General features: G+C 34.2%; 2 protein-coding genes across 2 annotated transcripts in view; one reads left to right on the top strand and one right to left on the bottom strand.

Moving 5' to 3' along the window:
* Positions 1 to 20,571, bottom strand: part of LOC140664251 (CUGBP Elav-like family member 1-A) — a 528,745-nt gene that overhangs the window by 377,538 nt on the left and 130,636 nt on the right. The window lies entirely within an intron of this gene.
* The window catches only part of LOC140664254 (uncharacterized), a 131,600-nt gene continuing 112,225 nt past the window's right edge, over positions 1,197 to 20,571 (top strand). The window contains exon 1 of the mRNA XM_072889228.1: positions 1,197 to 1,418. The gene's annotated coding sequence lies outside the window, so the exon portion shown is untranslated. The remainder of the gene's footprint in view (positions 1,419 to 20,571) is intronic.

Raw genomic sequence — 20,571 nt, 5'->3', positions numbered from 1 at the left:
TTCCATCCGGCGTCGCCTTTGCCGCAATTTTGGAGTGGCAACGCCGTTAACAGGCGGCGTTTCCTTAAACGCACAAAGCAACAGCAGTCGCGTTCTGAGGTTCGCGGTCGAGCTTCACTGATGCCGGGTTTGACTGCCGAAAAGGACCGCCGACGTCGTTCAAGCAAAAGCGCGACGCGATCGATTCGTCTACGACACTAACGGTTAAGGACGGAAATAAAAAAAGATGGCAGAAATAAATTTTTAACCCGTCAAATTTTAATTGTTTCTTATAAATAATGTGATGTTAAGATTAAAAATTGATTGTTAATTAATAATATTAATTTTATAATGTTTCTTTTTTGCCTTTTATAAATAATATTTTGTCACAGGTTTTTATTAGTATCGTTATTGCTTTTATAATTCAAAGATTAATTCGCAGTACAATTAATCCACGTGATATCAATTCATTAAACAGTTTGCGCGTATAACGGGACTTATTGTTAGATATCGTAAATTCGCGTAAATAGATCAATGCCGCAAACTACCACATTAGCACGTCCAGATTATTGCTGGCAACAGTTCCATCGATGACTTATTATTATCGGCGGCCAGTGAAGTCGTGACGATAAATAACCTCTGTTCCATATCGGTAATCTATTATTCGTTTCATGTTGAGTTTTCCTAGCTTGCGAAAGTCATTTTTTTTTTTTTTTTTTTTTTTTTTTTTTGAGAAAAAGAGAATATATGATTGTTTTCAGAAGGAACGATTCTTAAACAAGACGAGACCCGACCAAGGCGCCGGTCAAGTCGTAGGAGAAATGTGACTTATAACAATTAATTTTCATACGTTTGATAAGCTTTAAACTGATGATGGTAACTCAAACGTTTACCCTTGCCAAGATCAGTACTTTTAGTAATAAAATTACGGTTTAAATTAATGACTGAGACATTTCAGAATCATTACGGAAAAACTGTCAAAAATTTTTTGTATTATTAGATTTTCACATATCTTAAATTTAATGTTATCTTAAAATTGTCTGAAAAATCTATGCAGTAATATTGTAATAATTTTCTTTTATGTCGCTAATTAGTGACATAAAAGAAAATCGAGTAAAATTTTTGGAGCTATTTATGCAGAAATTCAATTACAACACTTATAGAAGCTGATAATGAAAATTAATAGTAATCAATTTTTGCATTATTTTCAGGGATACTATATTACAAAGCGTACATTAATGGTCGTGTAGCGCGCACACTTGTGTAAAGTTTGAAAAATGTGTCAAGTGCGTATTGTGAATCCATGTGGTGTAACATTTGCTGCGCACACTTGTGGTAAATGACATTTTATCGATATTGGCAGCTGCGTAAAGCATTAAAATTGTTGATTTTATCATTTATCAATGCAGCATCTCAGGTGTTAAAATCCGCAAACAAAGGTAAATTGCACTTATCACGTTTATTCATATTTATTCTATATTATTTGCAAGATATTTATAGAGAAAAGAGTAATAAATTTCATAATTTGTAATTTATAATTTTTTTTAATTCGCATAAGAATATTATTTTGTGTTTATTATAACTTAGTTTAGTGCAGTAAATATTTTATTTATATTTACATATTAAGAATTATTCGAGAATTAATAAGCACAGAATATTATGAGAATATTTGTTTATAAGATTAATCATTTCTTAAATATTAATGTTTTTTATTTTCCTCAAACAAATTATGAAAGATAATATATATACATATATATATAATATTTTAAATTATTTCTTGTTTTATATATATATGTGTGTGTGTGTGTGTGTGTGTGTGTGTGCAGAGAGAGAGAGAGAGAGAAATGTCGCGAATTTAAATATCGATATGTATGCGTTACAAAATATACAAAAATAGAAAACAAGAAAAACGAAACAACAGATAAACGTTCACAATATTGACGAAAAACGTAAGACAGCAAAATGGTCAGAACAATATTTGTTCAAACATCTGTTCTATAGCAGTCACGTTTCCATTTTCAAATTCTGTTCGCTACTGGTGCTTCACATTGTCGTTCTATTCCTAGAGATATCTTATTTAAAAAAAGAAAAAGTGTATTATGTAATTTTGCAATTTCAAAAAAAAAGTTATAAGTTTGTCTATTTATTTTTTAAATATACTTTGGCGTCGTATAAATTAACGCAGTAACATTTACAGACCGCATCGTGCCTTAAAAGTTTAGTGAAATAATACTCTTGATTATGTTACGTTATTTATGGCTTATGAAAGAGCGAGAATATGCGTTGGCAGAGGCCAACTTGAAAAACTGACTGTTGCACACGAGACTAAATAATAATAACGTTAGTCGCGAGATTATTTATGACTTGCCAAACTCTCGCGGGTAAACGCTGCGCTAAACCAGTGAAAACCTGGAGTTTCGAGATGCGTAACCGAATGAAGCGATATTTTCTCGAGTATCGATTTTGCGCGCGAGCGCAAATACATATTTCCACTTCGCAATTTAGCCGATCGCGCGTCATCCCTCGTGCAAACCTATCTAACCTTCCCTCCCTTCTAAGAGCCGTGCCGCTGACGGTGAAGTTGCCGCCTCGAGAGTGAAAACTTTTCAGAACTTTGCAGCGAAGAGCGGAGATTAGCCCTCGGGAGTTTTAGTTTCCGTTTTACAATGAGTAGAATTCAGAAAGATCTCATTGCGACGAAAAAAAAAGGACCGATCGCTCGTTTAGGACTCGTCTAACGAACTGCAGAGATCAAGTGCGGAAAGTCGCATCAAAGAAAATTGTGCGGCAAATCAATTAAGAAATTAAATATCTCTTATGCAGATCAATGATAATAGTTATGATGAGAGAAATCTTATTTTTTTTTTCTATTAATATTTTTCGAATTCCATTAACTTTACAATTTCTTTGACTCAAATCTTTGCAGCATTAGTATTTTCGACTCTGAGCCATCCAAGATTCGATAATTATGACATAATTGTCCAATTGAGATACAATACAAATCATCGTGACATGTTAATTCTCAAATTTGTTGTTCTCAATTCTGTTTTTATTGATCTAATCGTTTGAAATGCTCAAATAGCATTCACGCGATAAGCATGCGGTTCTATAATAGTATTAATCTTTAATTGCATTGTCGCGTAGTGCATTGCTACTCGAGTAATAACGTCCGCCAGAACACCACAGTAGCCTCGTGTTTCGCATTCTAATTGGATTTTCTAGAAAGCTTACGAATTCTCGTTTATAGAGTCCGCTTCATTACTTCGCTTCATTATTAATGTTTACTTTACTTCTGTTTGCTATCGTTTTGTCGCGATGGTCGTAAGAAAGCAACCTTTGTACTGTGCTTGGAATCGTTTTTAGCAAGATGCCGCTAGTTCGAACACTCGCCGGCAATTACATTAATAATGCAATCTCATTTATGTCAGTCAGAAATTACGTCTAAAATAGCTAACATAGAACGTGGGTTAAATGCGAGAATAAGCAGATTAACCAACCGCTCTCCTTCGTACGTCTTATGTCCCATTAGACAGTTGATTCGTCTGCTAGTATAGATAGAAACGTGATTATTGCAATTTTAATAAATGAATTTTATAACCGTATGTCGTCTAGTAAATGTACAGACTGTGGCCAAAGTAAATCAATAAATTTGTCACGCAAATATAAAATATTTAAGAATAAACTGTCTTGAATAATTAGAATTATCTATTTGTTGAAATAGTATAATGTATAAATTGTGAATAACTTTTGCATACAAAAAGCAATAAATTAATATATCGATTAATTGCTTTTAAATAATCCAATTTTGATGCTCATTTGTTTGATGATATATTAATTTCGTTATTAATATATCAATTCTCTTTAATTAAGTAAAATGAAACATGCATTTACTCTAGAAATAAAAAGCTAGAGTTTCTCGTATAATTATGTGTAAATATATATCTCGCATTTTAATAAAATTTTATACATTTTTTTTTAAAGAATTCGACGACTCTTTTACATTTCTTATTCTTTTTTGCATCATGTTAACAATATTTTTCTTATAATTATGCTTTTAAAATTTTCCGTTGCGTTTATAATTCTTGTAAATTACGATCCCCCGGATGCGGTGAACCAATGGAAGTTTCTGCGGAAACTTGGCGTACGCTGAAAGTCATCCTGTTCTCGATGTATTAGCTGGCTTCTGGAGCGACGACTTCGACCGGCAGTGAAGTTCGGGTTATCCCCGTAGCATTAATTAACCTGGTCGTGGCAAAGGAACAAAAGGCTTCCTTTTCCGTCGCTACCGAGAGAACGAACCCTCGGAACTCTTTGTTTTTTCTCGCGCATCGTTGCACAATGTTGCCAGGCTATATCAAGTACGGACGGATCAGCGCCGTGACGTTTTCTTACAATTTTTTGGTCATTGTTCCGTCTGATTCACCCAGATCGTCTTATAAAGAAGACAAAAAGATAAGAGACAATTTAAAAAATTGAAACACTGTTTCGACGTAAAGAACGATGGACACAACGTAATTAACACTAGAAAATTAAGAGGTTACAGAAATTTTCATTGTGGTTATGAAAAAAATTAAATATTCGAACATAAAATTATATTATAATAACATGCGTATTTTAATAAAATTTTATAAATACATATAACCAGATTTCTCTAACTGTAGAATTTTTTTTTTTTTTTTTTTATTCCATAAAAACACATCATACGGACCGGATTATTCAACGCTTCAACGAAAGTAATTAGATGTAACGTTATTTAATTAAACGGTCGGAATGTAAAAAATATCATTACGCGCACGAGATATAAAAATTGAAAACATATTTTAAAGTAGTGTTTGATAAATATATACGGATTATAATTTTTATCATGGAGAAAATTAAAAGGCTCGGAAGAGGGAACACTGTCGCGCCCGACGCGCTTGAACGAATCCCTCTTGTTTCTGCGGGAAATCAATCTCGCGGCAGCATATACGCGGTTGCTTGCCAACCTGCGCATATATCGATATAGATAGCGGTATCACGCGCTTCTCTAGAATCCGCTTAATATTCATAACGTCTTTCCCCCTCGGCAACTCCAAACACATTTTAATAACATTTTTTACGGGGCGCTCGACCTCGACGCCTCAAAAGCGTCACGGTTGCAGCGTAGCGTCTATCTTTCCTCTTCGCGTTTTTCCTCGGTGAAATATTCTGTCCATCCCCTGACCCTTCCCCACCCCTCCCCTTAATCCAAACGCTCGCCCCAATAGCCAACCCTTTTCTCCAACGCGTCTAACTCTCGCGAAAGTCGGTCACAAAGTATCCAACTTTGCCGAAGTCACGTTGTAGGATGAATCGAAAATGCCCAGGCTTCCGGTTGTTTTTGCAACCCGATATTCTTACCGAGAGGCGATTATGCTGCACTTATGAAAGCGATCCTTCTCGTCATCCCCGCCACGTCTCTTTTTGCCTTTCTTGTGCCTTAAAATAGTGAAAGACACACCTTATGCGACGTCTTTGTGACATTTTCGAGTCAGTGTCGTCATGAATATTTCAATCGATTTTGCGAGCTTTTTCATGTGGATTCATGTAAGACATTTCTATCCTTCCGATTTTCTCGACTTGCAATTTTCATAACGAGATGTAATCAATAAAATGTCTATTATTTTAAATTATAATTATGTAGAGGAATAAATTTACGTATATTACAAGATAAGAAAAATGTATCTTGAAGAAATACACTGACTGCATTCACTTAAGTTTTAAATATTAGAATGTTTAAACTGTTTAGATTACTATATTGTTTGACTACTTTATTGTTTCCGGTTTTTGTATGTTGCTTTAAAAAAAAAATTGTGAATATTTTTTCCTCATTGTCATTAGAAAATCAATACCGCGAGTAAAAATATTTGTATGTTTTTTAATTAAAGTTTTATTTTTTTTTTTAAATTAAATTAACTCTTTTTTTTAAAGATTAAATTTAAGACTAAATTCTCTTAAACTTGCTACTCACGCACAATCAAAAGTTATGCTATTGTTTGCATGACCATTTACGACATATAACGCGATATGATTTTTCATGCAATGAGGATCACGAAAACGTATTTCCGACGGACGACAGGCTCACCGCGGAAACAATGTTGGATTATCACGAAGCGGAATAATCCGATTTTACGACAAGGAAGATCTTACGCGCGCTGGGATACCATACGAGAATCGCGGCAACCGCGTTCTTCTCGACGAACACATACATCGGAGTCAGGGAGAAAAGTAAATCGGTTTTGCACATCTCGACTGCATGTCGACGAAGAATAATGCAGCGCCGCTCTATATATAAGAAGAGAGAGATGAGAAATTAAGTGAACCGTAGCGGATCGCATCGTCGACGCACGTTTAAGCCGCTCCCGACGCATTTGAGCGTGTGCATTCAGAATGGAAAATAATATTTGTCCACGGATATGTGCCGTTTCTCTCATACGTGTTCCCTGTGCTCGTCTTTCCCTGAATTTTCAATATCCGAGATCGCCCACACACACATCTCTGACTGACTACACTCCTGCTTTCACGAGGGATCTCTGCCGCGCAAAGTTCATCGCCACGAGATTATATTTGCGTCTCGATCGAATTTTATTGTTTCCGCAAACATGATATATACTAGTAATAAAATTCTATATTACATGATTTACAGTCATATGTCGTGAAATGAAAGATTTTTTAAAACACTTTCGCGGGAACCTGACTGTCTTATTTCACACGAAATTTTAATATCTATATATGGAATTTAATACAGATAATGATACTACACAGAATATTTCGAATATTAATAAAAATTCTTTTGCGCGTATCGCGTGACATACAAATAGAACGCACATGCCAATATAAAAAAATGATTGTTACGGAAATATTGGTGAAAAAGAAAGATTGTACAGATACATTAATAAGATAGTAACATGGTTATTGCATATCGATCGGTGCTTTGTGGACAAAACTATCTCTACAACTATCGCATTATTTCGTCCTGGAACGAGAGACACACGCACAGGACATCGTAATAAAGATATTGATCCACATATATCGTGACCAATCCCCATCGAGGCATCGCATCGATAGTAGAAGGGTTGCCGCGGCTCGTATTTCCCCAAACCCAAACACCTTTCTCCTCGCCGTCCCTATATTCCGCTGCGTCTCTATTCTACATGTACCATGTGGGACAAACGTGGCGTCGATATTTATCGACGCGGACCTACGTAGGACTCGTGCAAGAGTGACCCTAATTCGCGACAGTTGTGTGCGCGACGAATCACTTTGATGGAACGGCACCGTATACCGCTCGTTCTCGTCTTTCGTAATCACAGTGATATTATTTCACGAACGCGAACCCCTACATACGTGTTTACATGGAAATCCTTTCACCGCAGCCCCCACATTGCTATCCTGTTTTTAATCAATTCGCGGCTCTACGATTTCAAAGAACTTTCAACTAAATAGATCATTCGGGAATACCATGAATTTTTACATCAAAGCTTTTCAACATAAATTTCATTGTTTTGTATTGAAAAAATTAAGAATTGATTACATCTAAACTTTTATTTAAATCGTGTCAATTAAATTTTAATACCATGACACTGATTCTCAGTTTATACCGGTTTATATTTTTATATATAAAATCAAGCGAATGTATTATATATAAAATTATTCTTCATTGTAGTTACAATCGATCGGATCGAATCAAATCGAATAATTAAATAATATAGTCTGTTGCAGGATGTTTATCTTAATTTACAACTTACAAAGTAATATTAACGTCGATGGAGATTGATAAATTGTATCCGATAAATTTGAATATTGTTTCCGGCGTTCGCATAAAAATAAATAATATTATGAATAATGTACAATAGAATATATACACACACGTATATTTTATCCTTCTCCTCTATTATTAACTGAATTAACAAAACTAAATTTTATTTAAATCTCTTAAACTACTAAAGTTTTTGTTAAATTAAATTTAATTTGACAACTTATTTCTTCGTTTTCACATTTTTTAATAAGTAGAAAAATCTATCATTAAAATAAAAGTACATTTAAAGATACGATTTAAAAATAATCTGCATTTAAAATCCAAAAGATCAATTTTCTAATAAAATATTTATAATAGGCGTATAAAGTGTTTTATAATAATTTTATAATATAAAGTATTTTGTAAAATAGTTTATAAAATTTCTTTAACTCTTTTGAAGTAGGGAGTTTAGATAGAGTACGCTATGATTAATCAATAATCTATGCGATAAGAAATACGATGTAATTTTCTATAAGTTGATCGTATAATTTGCCATTGCTATTGTCCATCGTGATATTCAATCTCGAGACGTAACGCGAATGTTAGAGAGCGACGCGATCTTGAGGGTTCGCGCATGTAATCGAACCTACATATCGATCTATTAGCAAATTATAGTAACGTTACGAGACTAATTACCGACGTCGGTATACGCGTACCTGAGATCGATGGAACTCCGGATACGTGTAGATGTGTAGGTAAGCATGGGCGAAGGCGCGTTCGTGTTTGCTCGGCCCCGTTTCGGTGAGGAAGCGGCGCAATACCCGGGGGATCCGCCGGTCGAATTAGTATTTAATAGTGAAAGTTTCGCGTGTATACCGCGAGAAAGCTATCTTTCTCGTGGACTTCGAAAGCGCCACAACTGGGCCATTATAACTGTATAGAGAGAAGCCGGTTTTCCTCTCTTTCTCGCGCGTGCGCGCACGGATATCTCTACCGAAAGAAATGATCCTCCAAATGAGAGACGACTGTTATTCCCGGATCGGGTTTCTGTTTCAGTCAAGTCGAAACTTCCTTCGGCTGGATTCACATTAGACTAATTGCAAAAGTTTTTTACTTTTACGGTGATTACCAACATCAGCTACAGGTTTCCATATAAGAAATCGGTGAAACTGCAAATTCCATCTTCAAGTGGATATTCAATTTTGCAAGAAATAATACAAAGTAGCCGCTTTATAAAAGAAAACGAAGGAAATATAATATGAATTTTTAAACATTTTTTTTCCTCAGATATAGAATGTTAATTGAAGCCAATTATTTACGAGAAGATTTTGAAGAAATATTTTGAAAGAAAAATATTACAACTTTTAACATTCAAACTCTGATGCATACCAAATATGTATATAAAAATGGAAAGAAAGAAAAATGTATCTCTGATTTCATTTAAAAAGGCAGACTTTAAATTAGATACACTTTATTATTTAATTGCGTTACAAAAATTTGATGCTGAAAGGTTTTTAAACAATAAGATATACGTGTAAAACACACATTGGTAAACAATGAAATAATTTCCGGACATTTACTCCGTTTTTTTTTATAAAAAAATTCCTGATTATTATTTGTATTTGAAATAATAGAGCCCGGGGGTGCGTAAACCACATGTTATGTAATTAAATTCGCGTCGTGCCGCGTACGCTAGCAATCAACGACGTCACTTCGTGCTGTAATTGAGTCAACTATTAAAAGTGCAAGCAAGCTCGAATGACCGTTCCTGACTGTAAACCACATATTACATTACACTATTCAATTTGACGGTTGACTTGCGCGTGTAAATACAAACTCTCGTTTTCCGCACTTATCATGCGCCATGTGTCGCTTGTCAGCTCAGCCCGTGAAATCGTAATTGGCGAAGAGGATTTATTCCGTTATCACCATCCGCGCATCATCATGTGCTTACGCTCTATAAAGCCTGCTACCGCACATTTTTTGACCGCGCATATCGCTGCAAACGATAATTTGTCAAAAAATAAATTCAGCTGCGACTGAAGAGTGCGAAAACCACGAGTGTTGCATATTGCATTAGTTTTAACGTAATGTATCAGGTGATTTTTATATAAAAATAATCAAACAATGTTCCTATATACATATACATGTTAAAAACTGAAAAATATATCTCTAATATTTGTGCAAAATCTGTGAAAAATCTGACAGTATTTATTGTGGTAAAAATAAATTAAAATAATATAATAAAATATTGTAATACGCGCGCACATTATTGACTTGTAACATTAATAAATTAACGATATTCATATCTATGACAATGAAAGTTAAACGAATAAATATAATTTTCATTTTTTTAATAAATATTTTCAAGATACAAGAATTTTTGCAATTTAACTCAAAATATAATCAAAGCTAGAATATAGCCTCTTTTATCATATCCATCCAATTCGTCGTCGTGTTCATTTTCACGGATGATTTATCGCTCCTATCTTTTTCATTCGACGATGCCGGCTCTGTCAAACGCGGATCGCGGCGTTTTATCCGCGTACGCTAAGCACACGGTCGACAATTTGAAGCAAGAGCGAATGGGGATCGAGTACACAGGAAAAAGGGCGACGTACACGTCGCAAAGGGAAACCGCGGACGGAAGGGCGGGAGGAAAAAAACGTAGTCTCATCAGCCTCGACCGATTTCCCGGCGGACCCTCGCGTCGAGTTCCCCTTTGACGAGCCCTTCCACGACGATTCCGCCATTCGTCATCCGAGCATACGACTCACGACTCCTCGTCGCGGGAGAATATTTTCCGGTGTCGACGCACTCTCGGTGCGGTAAATTAAAACGGGTACCTACCGAAGACGACGAGAAACGGCGGCCGAGAGACGCGCGAGATGGTGCAAGAGCGAATGCGGCATCGAGCGGCACGCGATACGCCAGAAAAGAACGAGAAGGGAGGATGACGGCTATGGCTCGTGCCAATAATACACACGCACACACCTGTTCGGCTTGAGTAATGGATGGAGAGTGCGGGTGGAGAGAAAACGACAGGGAACGCGGCCGCTGCCAAGATTCGCGTCACGCTTATATTTACCCGGCTGCACCAGCATCGGGGAATTCGCGCTCCCGCGAAGTTTATACGGAGCGTCGCGCCGACTTTCTACGTAATACGACTGGAATTTCAACTCTTATACTATTTCAAAATGTCCGATAAGCCAGTAGCTACAGCGCTGTCGTTTTCCAAATAAAGTGACACTGATTATTATAAAACAGGCTAGAATGATGACCGACTGTTATACATACGAGTAAAAAAGAATCAGAAATCTATTTGTTAGTACAAACTGTACATATGTATATAATAAGTCGGATAGCATTTCAAAGATTATAGGATATTTTGTTATTTTACGCTGTTGCATATCACACTAGTGCAATATTTTTTTCTCCTTTCGGATAATTGATAAAATCAGAGTGAGATTATTAGTGAGTTGTCTTTCTGTAGTATTTTAATTAAATATTTTACAATTAATTTTTTTTTTAGAATATTTTCTAAAAGTGAAACATGAGTTTTTATTGTTGTCTATTAAATATTCTTGCGTATATAGTTATGAATGTGCTATGTAAATAAGAAGCATATTTATTTCCAATTAATAAAATTATAGAGAGAGAGAGAGCAATATGTAATGAATCGTAGCAAAAAATTATGCTTATCGATAAAATCTCGAATTATGTATATTTTTAAAACTTTAGATACTTTTGTATAATTTCACTATAGAAACAAAGGATCTTGATGTATAATATAAAAGAGAGATCCTCTCAAAGGTTTAGATACTGCAAATGTCAAGATTTCCTTGCGCCATCCAGGTTGGTGACTTAATTTCGGTCCAGGACCACCTTCCCATTTGTATACAGGACTCGTCTCTCATTCTCCACCCTCGGCCAATTCACTCTCTGGCTCAGCTCTATTTACCTTACCGTCCTTTGCCTTCGTGCTTCTTGAACATGGCTTCCTGAAAAAGGATTGAAGGTGACTGTGTTCTCATTGACACGAGTTTATAGAGCAGCGTGAAACGCACGATCGCAGGGAAGGGAGAAAAGGGACGAGGTAAGGAACGAAGGAGTTCGTAGGGTCGGCGCCAGGACGGATATGGAGCGAGCAGGTGCTCCCCATTTTCGCCCTCTCGGCGTACAATCCTTATAGATAACGCGTCGTTTGTAACTGTCACCGGGAGTGGAAGAGAGAGATAGGGAGCAGCTACCTAACCTACGTAAATACGTGACACACACGTGCACAAACATGTGTAGTCTACTCGAGAGAGGCTTAGAAAGAGCGAGAGAGGAAGAGGGAGAGAGAAAATGGCAAACGCATGGTTAGCATCGACGAGAGCGAGAGAGATGGTCGGCGTCGAAAGCCAGTGTAGATGCATACCAGCGCGAGAAGGGTTGATTCTATACAGCAACGTCTCTCGAAGTCCGCTAGTATGTAACACAGCGAGATCCACCGGCCGGAACACCACTGTGTGTCAGTGGAAGCGCGAGGTGACTAATGTTACCTGAAGGTGGATTTGTATACCGGCTGAAATCGATAAGAACTCGAGACGGGTGACCGAGGGGCTAAAAGGAATCGAGCGTTGCGAGGGTGGCAGGGACGAGTAATAGTAAAGAGCCGGCTTCGTCATGAATTTACGAAAAAGGCTGCCGCTATACAGGAAGATAATCATCGCGTTGTGAAGATCTTCGATAAGTTGTATGTGCGTTGAATACTCGAGTTAGATGCACATGCAATAATTTGATAATTTTCGATGATTGTATTATGTAAACAAGATTTCCATAAAAAAGTTCCTGGACAGGAAAATTATGTAAAAGCATCATGAGATAAGATAAATTTCTTCTCTTTCAGTCTTTTAATATATTCACAGAATTTTGCATTATATTTTAATTATTAATTGATAAGATGTATTTAATTTTCATATTATAAAATTCTGTTGAAATAAAATTGATTTAAAATTCAGTAGATAATAAGATATATTTCATTTGCATAGCAAAAGATAAAAGTTTGTACGCGTGAGGATGTATGTAATGTATGTAATAATAATTTTTTCATCTCCAATTGCTAGTGATTAATTAAAAATTACTGTTTTAACATTTTGAAAAGAAATATTAACATAGATTTAAGTACTGCAAATTACAGATATTGAAAGAATCTACAGAATATTGAGAGAGAACATGTAATATCTGCTATTGATTTCTAATCATCAAATAAGATAATCACATTTATGATTGTTACATGATCTTCATATATAATTGCTTTCCTCAACTTCTCGTGGATATAAAATGTCACGGTTGTTTTCACTTTAAAACGAATTTCTTAGAGTCGTGATTTGATTTCTGTGTCGATATATCGTAAGTGGCAATCGCGCGTTATTTAACGTGAATAAGTACACGAATTAGTTACACGATAATAGAGATGTAGCGAAAAGTAATCGAATGACTTATACTATAATCGGCCATCAAATATGCAGGAGAATACCAAAGCTTATTCACTTTCATGTTGCCGCAGCGACGCCCTCGACGAAGTTAAATCAGTTCGGCTCGGAGTGGCACGCTCGGAGGAGCCAACATTCGCTCGGCGGAAAATATTCGGAGCCGTACAAATGACTGCGAAGTGATAAATAATGTAACGGAGCCGGGTTCTCGTGTTACGTGTCGCGGATAACGTATCGTTCCCATTATACGTCCATACCTAACGTTACGTCCGAATGGACATTGCGCGGCTCAAAATATAGTGTTAGACTACAATCGCATGGAAAGCGAGTAAGAGAGCCGTTGGTAGCTCTCTGTTGCAAAAACATATGAAATTACTTGGAGAATTCCTTTAAGAGTATATACGAGTTTATATAAGTTATTATGTTTATGACTGCTAACTATTATCAATATAATAGTGATGTCTCTATTCAGAAATCATAAAATCTTGGCAACCATTTCGGCACGATATTATTTATTTACTTTGTGACCTAGTCTTGTCATCTTAACAAGATTTTAATAACAGACATAAATGTTTGTGGAAGAAATATATAATTCTTAAACAAAAGATATAATTATGAATTTTATAAATATAGTCCTTTAAAACGAACTTAAACAAAAAATATTATTTACATATTTTTCAAATTATATATATAATTTTTTTAAGCAATTCGATAAAAAATATTTAATATTTTATCTAAATATTTAATTTTTTTATTATTTAATTTCTTCCTCAAACTTCCTCTTTAGAACACTTGAAATATCGTTAAATAGTCTGTATCGTGTAAAAAAAATTATTACATTATTTTGCTACTGATATTTAAATTCATAAATTAATACAGCAAAAACGCATCAAAAATTGAATTAAATCAAAATAATTTTAAAAAAGGAAAAAATTTTTTTTTCACACAACAAGCAATATTTTTTCATCTTTTAAATCAACGGTGACACATTCAATGCGTACTATTTTTATTTGTTATGCTATAAAGTAAATAAATTACTGTGTGTGACGGCGACGCGTTGGTCTGTGAGATTTAATGGATGCGAGGATCGAAAGAGAGTTTGTTATCGTATCCAGTTGCGATAAAGGCAACGTTGATTTAATAAAATTTACCAGATAAATTTGAGCACTATAAAATTCACCATTTCAGAGAGGTAAACGTTTCCCTTTTCGAGACGAAATTGTCTTGCCGCTGCATTTCGCGTGCAGATATATTTTTCACGGCGTAGCAATCTGGCTACGTGCGACGCAAAACTGGCAGCGATATATTTTGGAAAGAGTAGAGATTCATTACGGCATTACGGCCATAAAACCTCTTTCATATTATTCATTCTCGCGTAGCGAACGTCGCGTTTTACTGAGCCGAGTTTGAGTGAATCACGTTGCACGACAAAGGATTTTTTTTATTCGTAATTGTAGGTATACTTATACACATACTAATTTTCCTAATTCTTTTCATCAAGTAATTTGCTTTTTGTAGGATGTATTTAATTATTGGAAATATTATAGTGTATATACGTACAACACACACACATATATGTGCTTATATACATGAATAATAAATAATTATGCGCATGCATATACAGACATATAATCCAACGGTGTCTATTTCCTATCAAAATGTTAAAATGTCACCAGTTCCAATCAAATTTTACATCATTAAACTAATTAAAATATTAATTAATTGATATTAATTAATGAAATATTTGAATAGTATTGATCATCTAATGTGAGAATATTCTAACAATAAAGAGAATTCTAACAAACAAATGCATTTTATCGGTGTTTTGTTTAAATAATAGATGTCGTTTAATATAGCTTTATGCCAATATATTATAAACATATATGTATATTAAACTTATTTGTCAAGCTTATTAATCTCACAGAGTAAGTGCAATTTATAATTTAGTTGCAATTTATATTAACTATAATTTCAAAACTTGATTTTTTTTGTTACATCTTTAGATTTAATTCATGTGTACCTACATATATAAGTTGTCACTTTTTAATAAGTATTTTTAAAAAAATGAAAAGATATATAAGAGAGAGAAACAAAAATAGATAAGATACAATTTTGCATTATCTTTCACAATCCAGCGATCAAAACTTTTAACCGATACGCTTCCGTTGATGTATTTCTTACTGCTTTTCACCATGCGATAAAAATTGACGGAAACTGTCTGTCGTAGTGCCGTGTCTCTACCGTGGTAAACAAAATTATGAATAATATTAAGAGTGTCCGCGTCCGAGAAGCAAAGTGACGGCCGGCCGCGTCATGTTGCCAGGAAAACTTTTCTAGTGTTCGCCGTTACCTCGCTGTACCCCGTCGGGTGCGGAAAATAATGTGGCGTGACTAGAAGACTCTCCCTTGATTCCCTGCCAGATACGCAATTTACAGCCATGCCATGCGGACCGATGGGAATTCCGCGCGAATTTGTCGCTTAGTAATTCGCTTCGCAAAGACTGACATCTGAATCCCGAGAATCGAAGATGCATGAAATATGATGACCCGCTTGAGCGCACGAATTATTTAATGAAGTTAATTATCTCTGACAGAGAGAGATGAAGAGAAACGCTGGGCTGCATTATTAAACGGTAGATTAAGATGGATGTAATAAGAATTATATATACTATATATTTTTTTTATTTATACGTATATCGACTCGATATTTTAAAAAATCTAGAATTGTAATTGTTTTACGATAATTCGAGTTAATTATTTTGTAGGTGCTGACAGAAGATACATTCAAAGTGTCTTTACAAGTAAACTAAATTATCTTTTATTTTGCAAAATATTAAAATTCAAATAATTAAACAATTTATAATTGTTAATTATTTGAATTGGAAATTATATAAGATTATTTATAATATATATCCCATAAGCAAATAAATTTTTAAGTGAACTTTTAAGTAAATAAAAAAAGAAGAAACTCATGATACATGTGTATACGCATATAAATATATATGAATTATTTTTGTATACATATTATTATGTGTTTGTTTGTATCTTTCAAAACTTGTTTGTTTTTATATTATATAATTATTTTTAAGAAATATTTTTTAATAATTGTTTTTCAGAAATATTTATATTATAAATATTAATATTGTCAAGATAGAGATGAGGCAGAAAAAATATTTTTATCAGCATACATGTATTATACATTCTTAAAATATCCACGTTCAATCGTCTTTGGTGATTATGTTTTTTCGGATATTTTCGCGGCCGAGTAAGCCGTTTATTCTGTATAAAATCTCTCTATTCAGAAAGTTTTTTGGACGGCTAGAATTCTACATCCGGAAGCAAGAAACAAGAGAGAGTATCGAGAGCGTATTAACCGTCCGGCTTTGAAATGATGTCAATACAAACTGGAACGGAATCACGAAGTGAAAACGACTCAGAGATATTGGGCAGTCGGCCAGAATGTTGCTGCTATCGTTCGCGATATAAGTTTCTCATCTAAGTTACCTCCCACTGATCTATCCAATCTATCCAAAACGTTCTATCGTGGTTTAAAAACGAATTGAATCGTTTCGCGACAAGGCTAATCATGTATCTTGACTGCAAGCAATTTGATTGAATAGGAAAACGAATTATATCGTGAATTTTCTGTGATACGAGATATTATTTTTTAGCTTATATATATTATATATATTATATAGATATTAATTAGTTTTTATTAATTGATTGAATATTGTAATACATATATTCAATCAATCAGAAGTATAATTGATATAAATAATACACAAACAAGACGCTCATTAAATTATAAATTCAATTGCCAATTGAATTATAAATTAATTGTCATTATTAACTACTAAACTTGATCAAATTACATTATTTTAGCTTATCATGAATTGTTATACATACTGATGTTACTTATTAAATTGGCTTTGAACAAATAACTCTGTTTTTTCAGTTTACATCATAGTTGAAACTGTAATCCACAAAGGGTGGACGATTAAACCAAGCTTACTCAACTAAAATTGTTAGCACAGCAGAACGGCGGTGATTCGTGATGTATTTTATTTCGATATGCTCTCGTAAAATATTATATTGTAAAAAAAAAAAAAGAAAAAAAAAATGCAGGAAAACCGATGAAAAATAGGACGAATGGGCATACGTATATCTATTCTTGCTCTGCAAATCAGTGGTCGAAGAAAAAAAGAGAAGTAAAAATAAAACAACATTCGGATTTAACATTCGACAGTGAAATCTAGCTAAGCCGGCGGACGTCAGGATCAAAGTTTACCGGATAGAGAGCTATCGGAGAGAGAGAGCCGCAAACTTCCCAGCGGAAAAGTTGCGCCCATAAAAAATCAATCGGCGATATCGTTTGACAGACATCAGGAATGAAGCCGCGCATTGCCGATAGTTTATTATTGTGGTATCGAATCGCGGGGGTGCTCGGGGCACAATAAAATATCACGGCCGATGTCGATCCTATATCTTCGAGGTTCATCCGTGGCAAGGCCAGACGCATAAACCATAAAGACACGTGCTACCTATGAAATTCTCCGGCAAACGTACGATCTGGGTAAAATCCATCGGGGAATTCTACATACGCTTTCTACTAAAGAATCCCTAAACGTGTGCGAGATTCTATCGTCTCTTCAATCCCTTCTTCCCTTCGCTATCTTCCAACACACACGCGTGTATTTGTGTATATATACACGATGCTCCAGCAGTGCGGAATGTCGCTCGACAACAAATTCTTGAGATCGGTTCTTCAAATTGAAAATTTGTATCACTAGGACAAAAAAAGAGGATTCTCTTCACTTTTCACACGAAAACTCAAATCTTTATCAATTATATATTAGAAATGTTAATATTAAAAAAGCAATCTAACGTTGTCACGTTTGACAAGAGAGATTGACTCACTGCATCAGAATTGATAATTTCTTATAAAAAATTTATAACTTTAATAAGTTTTTTTCGATAATCAGCTTGTTTTTATCCATGCCGCGATAAAGATATTCTGAGGTGGTGTATAGAGCTACTCTGACACAGATTTCAGATGGAGGAGCATATGATAATGATGCCATTGAATTGAAAAACGATGCGAATTCGCGCCAAGTGCCAGCAATTCTTCGATATGCCGCGATAATCGATGATATAAGTGAGGGTAATAAAAGAAAACAGCGTCGCGACGAGCTTGTAACAAGGTAGCCGATAAACGCGGTCGTAAATGCTATCGTTTCCTCGTGTTTTTTTCCGCCCGTCCGTTTGCCAGATCGTTTCGGACGCGAAGCGTAATTACTTCCACCCTCTTCCTCTCTTTTGGCTGGTAAATTAAAAAAGAAGTGGTACCGATAGAACACTCTCGAAGCGTAAACAAAGCGCGGAAATTTGGAGGATTAACAATTAGCTACAAGCGATACTTTTTATTAGCGAGCTTAATACCCTTAAGTTTTATTCGCGAATGGAATTTTACTCCCTACATGTACGAGTATTTTTAACCAATGTAATTTAACATTAGAAGATTGCAAGATTCTTTTTAAGGGATATAATTGCCAATTATATTAGATATTTATGTTCTTTAGAAATAATAAATAATCTTATGTCAATATCCCTTAAATGCGATTAATGGAAAGCTATTTGAGGAAAAATGGACTAGTGTAATTTTATATGATTATATATAATTAAATCTGAAATTGACATGATATACTTTGATATATAATATCTAAAATTTAACATGATATGATCTTATTTTTATATAATCATATTTGGCTAGATTTGTTTTCATATATAATCAAATCTAGCCAAATATGATTGTATAAAGATATGGTCATATAAGATTATATCACTTCAAATTTCATATATTATTATGTCATTATGTATGACCATATAAAATTACATATGTTATCAGATCTGTTTATATTTTACATATGTATATTTACATATGACCATACCTATTTTTTTCTCAGATAATTATAAATATATTTTACATCAAATATGATATACGAGTACTTGTAGTTTCAAAGCTTGCAAGCAACTGAATAATTGGCAAGTAATATTCTTAGTTAATTTTAATTATATTTTAATAGAATGTATAATATAGTGAAGCATATTCTCAATAGATATCTTTCATGTTTCTTTAAAATACTTTAATACAAAGTATTTAATTAATAATAATACAAAGAAATATAAATAAAAAATATGTACGCTCTTTATAAATTCAAAAAAACTATATAAATAGTTTCTACGTAAAAAACTTTTTACGAAAGATTGATTTATAAATATTACGTTTGATAAAAGGCTAATTAACTTTTTATAAAAAAGCTAATTTTAAAAAGTTTACAATATATAAGTAAAATAAAAAAAATATGAGGCTACTTTAGAAAACGAGAAAGTGAGAGAGGGAAATAAGTATATATTTTTAATCATTGCAATATATTCTAATATTATTTTAATTCTTGAAGTATATGTACTTGGAAAAAGATCAAAGTGTTTTGTAATCTAACAATAAGTTCTGTTTGACTTTATTCTTAATTATAATGAAATGTTATATATTATATTATTATTTATTTACTCAATAATTTAACCCTCAGGCACCTCCGAATTTTGGCTATCCTATTTTATACTACTCGTGGGTTAGAGTAACCAAGATTATTTTTTGTTTATATATCGGGATCTAATAAAGTTATTTTTAAGTATTTTTTTTCAATTGATACGCCAGACAGTAAGGAAAAAGAATATGTCGCTACAAATGAGATATAAAACTTTCATTCCCCCAAGTTCCGAGTCAAAATTCCTAATCGTTTATCAATGACACACGTTTAAATTTTTGATATGGGTTAACGTAACCCAGAGTGGTGCCTGAGGATTAAAAATAAATTTACACATGAAATTTCACACTATTAATTACTACTATTTTATAGTCATTATGCAGCATTTTTTTCACAACTTGCATTTTAGCACTTGGATCCTTTTTAAAGTATATGCCTCAGTTGTGACGCACGTCACGTGTCTAGATCTTGCATTTGACGACAGTTGAATTTAGTTCATTCGTCTGTTTTGGAAAATATGAAATTTAGCTCTCTTGCTGAGAGAGCATACCGTCATACGATTACGTAACGGTATACGCAGTCAACGGTATACGGAGAATACGCGCGCTTCAAACAAAAACCGTATGTATTTTATAAGATAACGCTCGCTCGAGAACAGAACGCTTTCGTTCCTCCTGTTGTCGCGATACTTGGCGGATCGCGAATGGAAGATCCTATTCCCACGTGGCATTCGCGTCGTATATATATATATACATATATATTGATAGAGATACGTATTGTACGCGGACGTTTCGTATCGACATTGCGAAAATAT

The sequence above is a fragment of the Anoplolepis gracilipes genome, chromosome 3 (genome assembly GCF_047496725.1).
Source record: "Anoplolepis gracilipes chromosome 3, ASM4749672v1, whole genome shotgun sequence".
NCBI lineage: Eukaryota > Metazoa > Arthropoda > Insecta > Hymenoptera > Formicidae > Anoplolepis > Anoplolepis gracilipes.
This window is presented reverse-complemented; position numbering and strand designations above follow the sequence as displayed.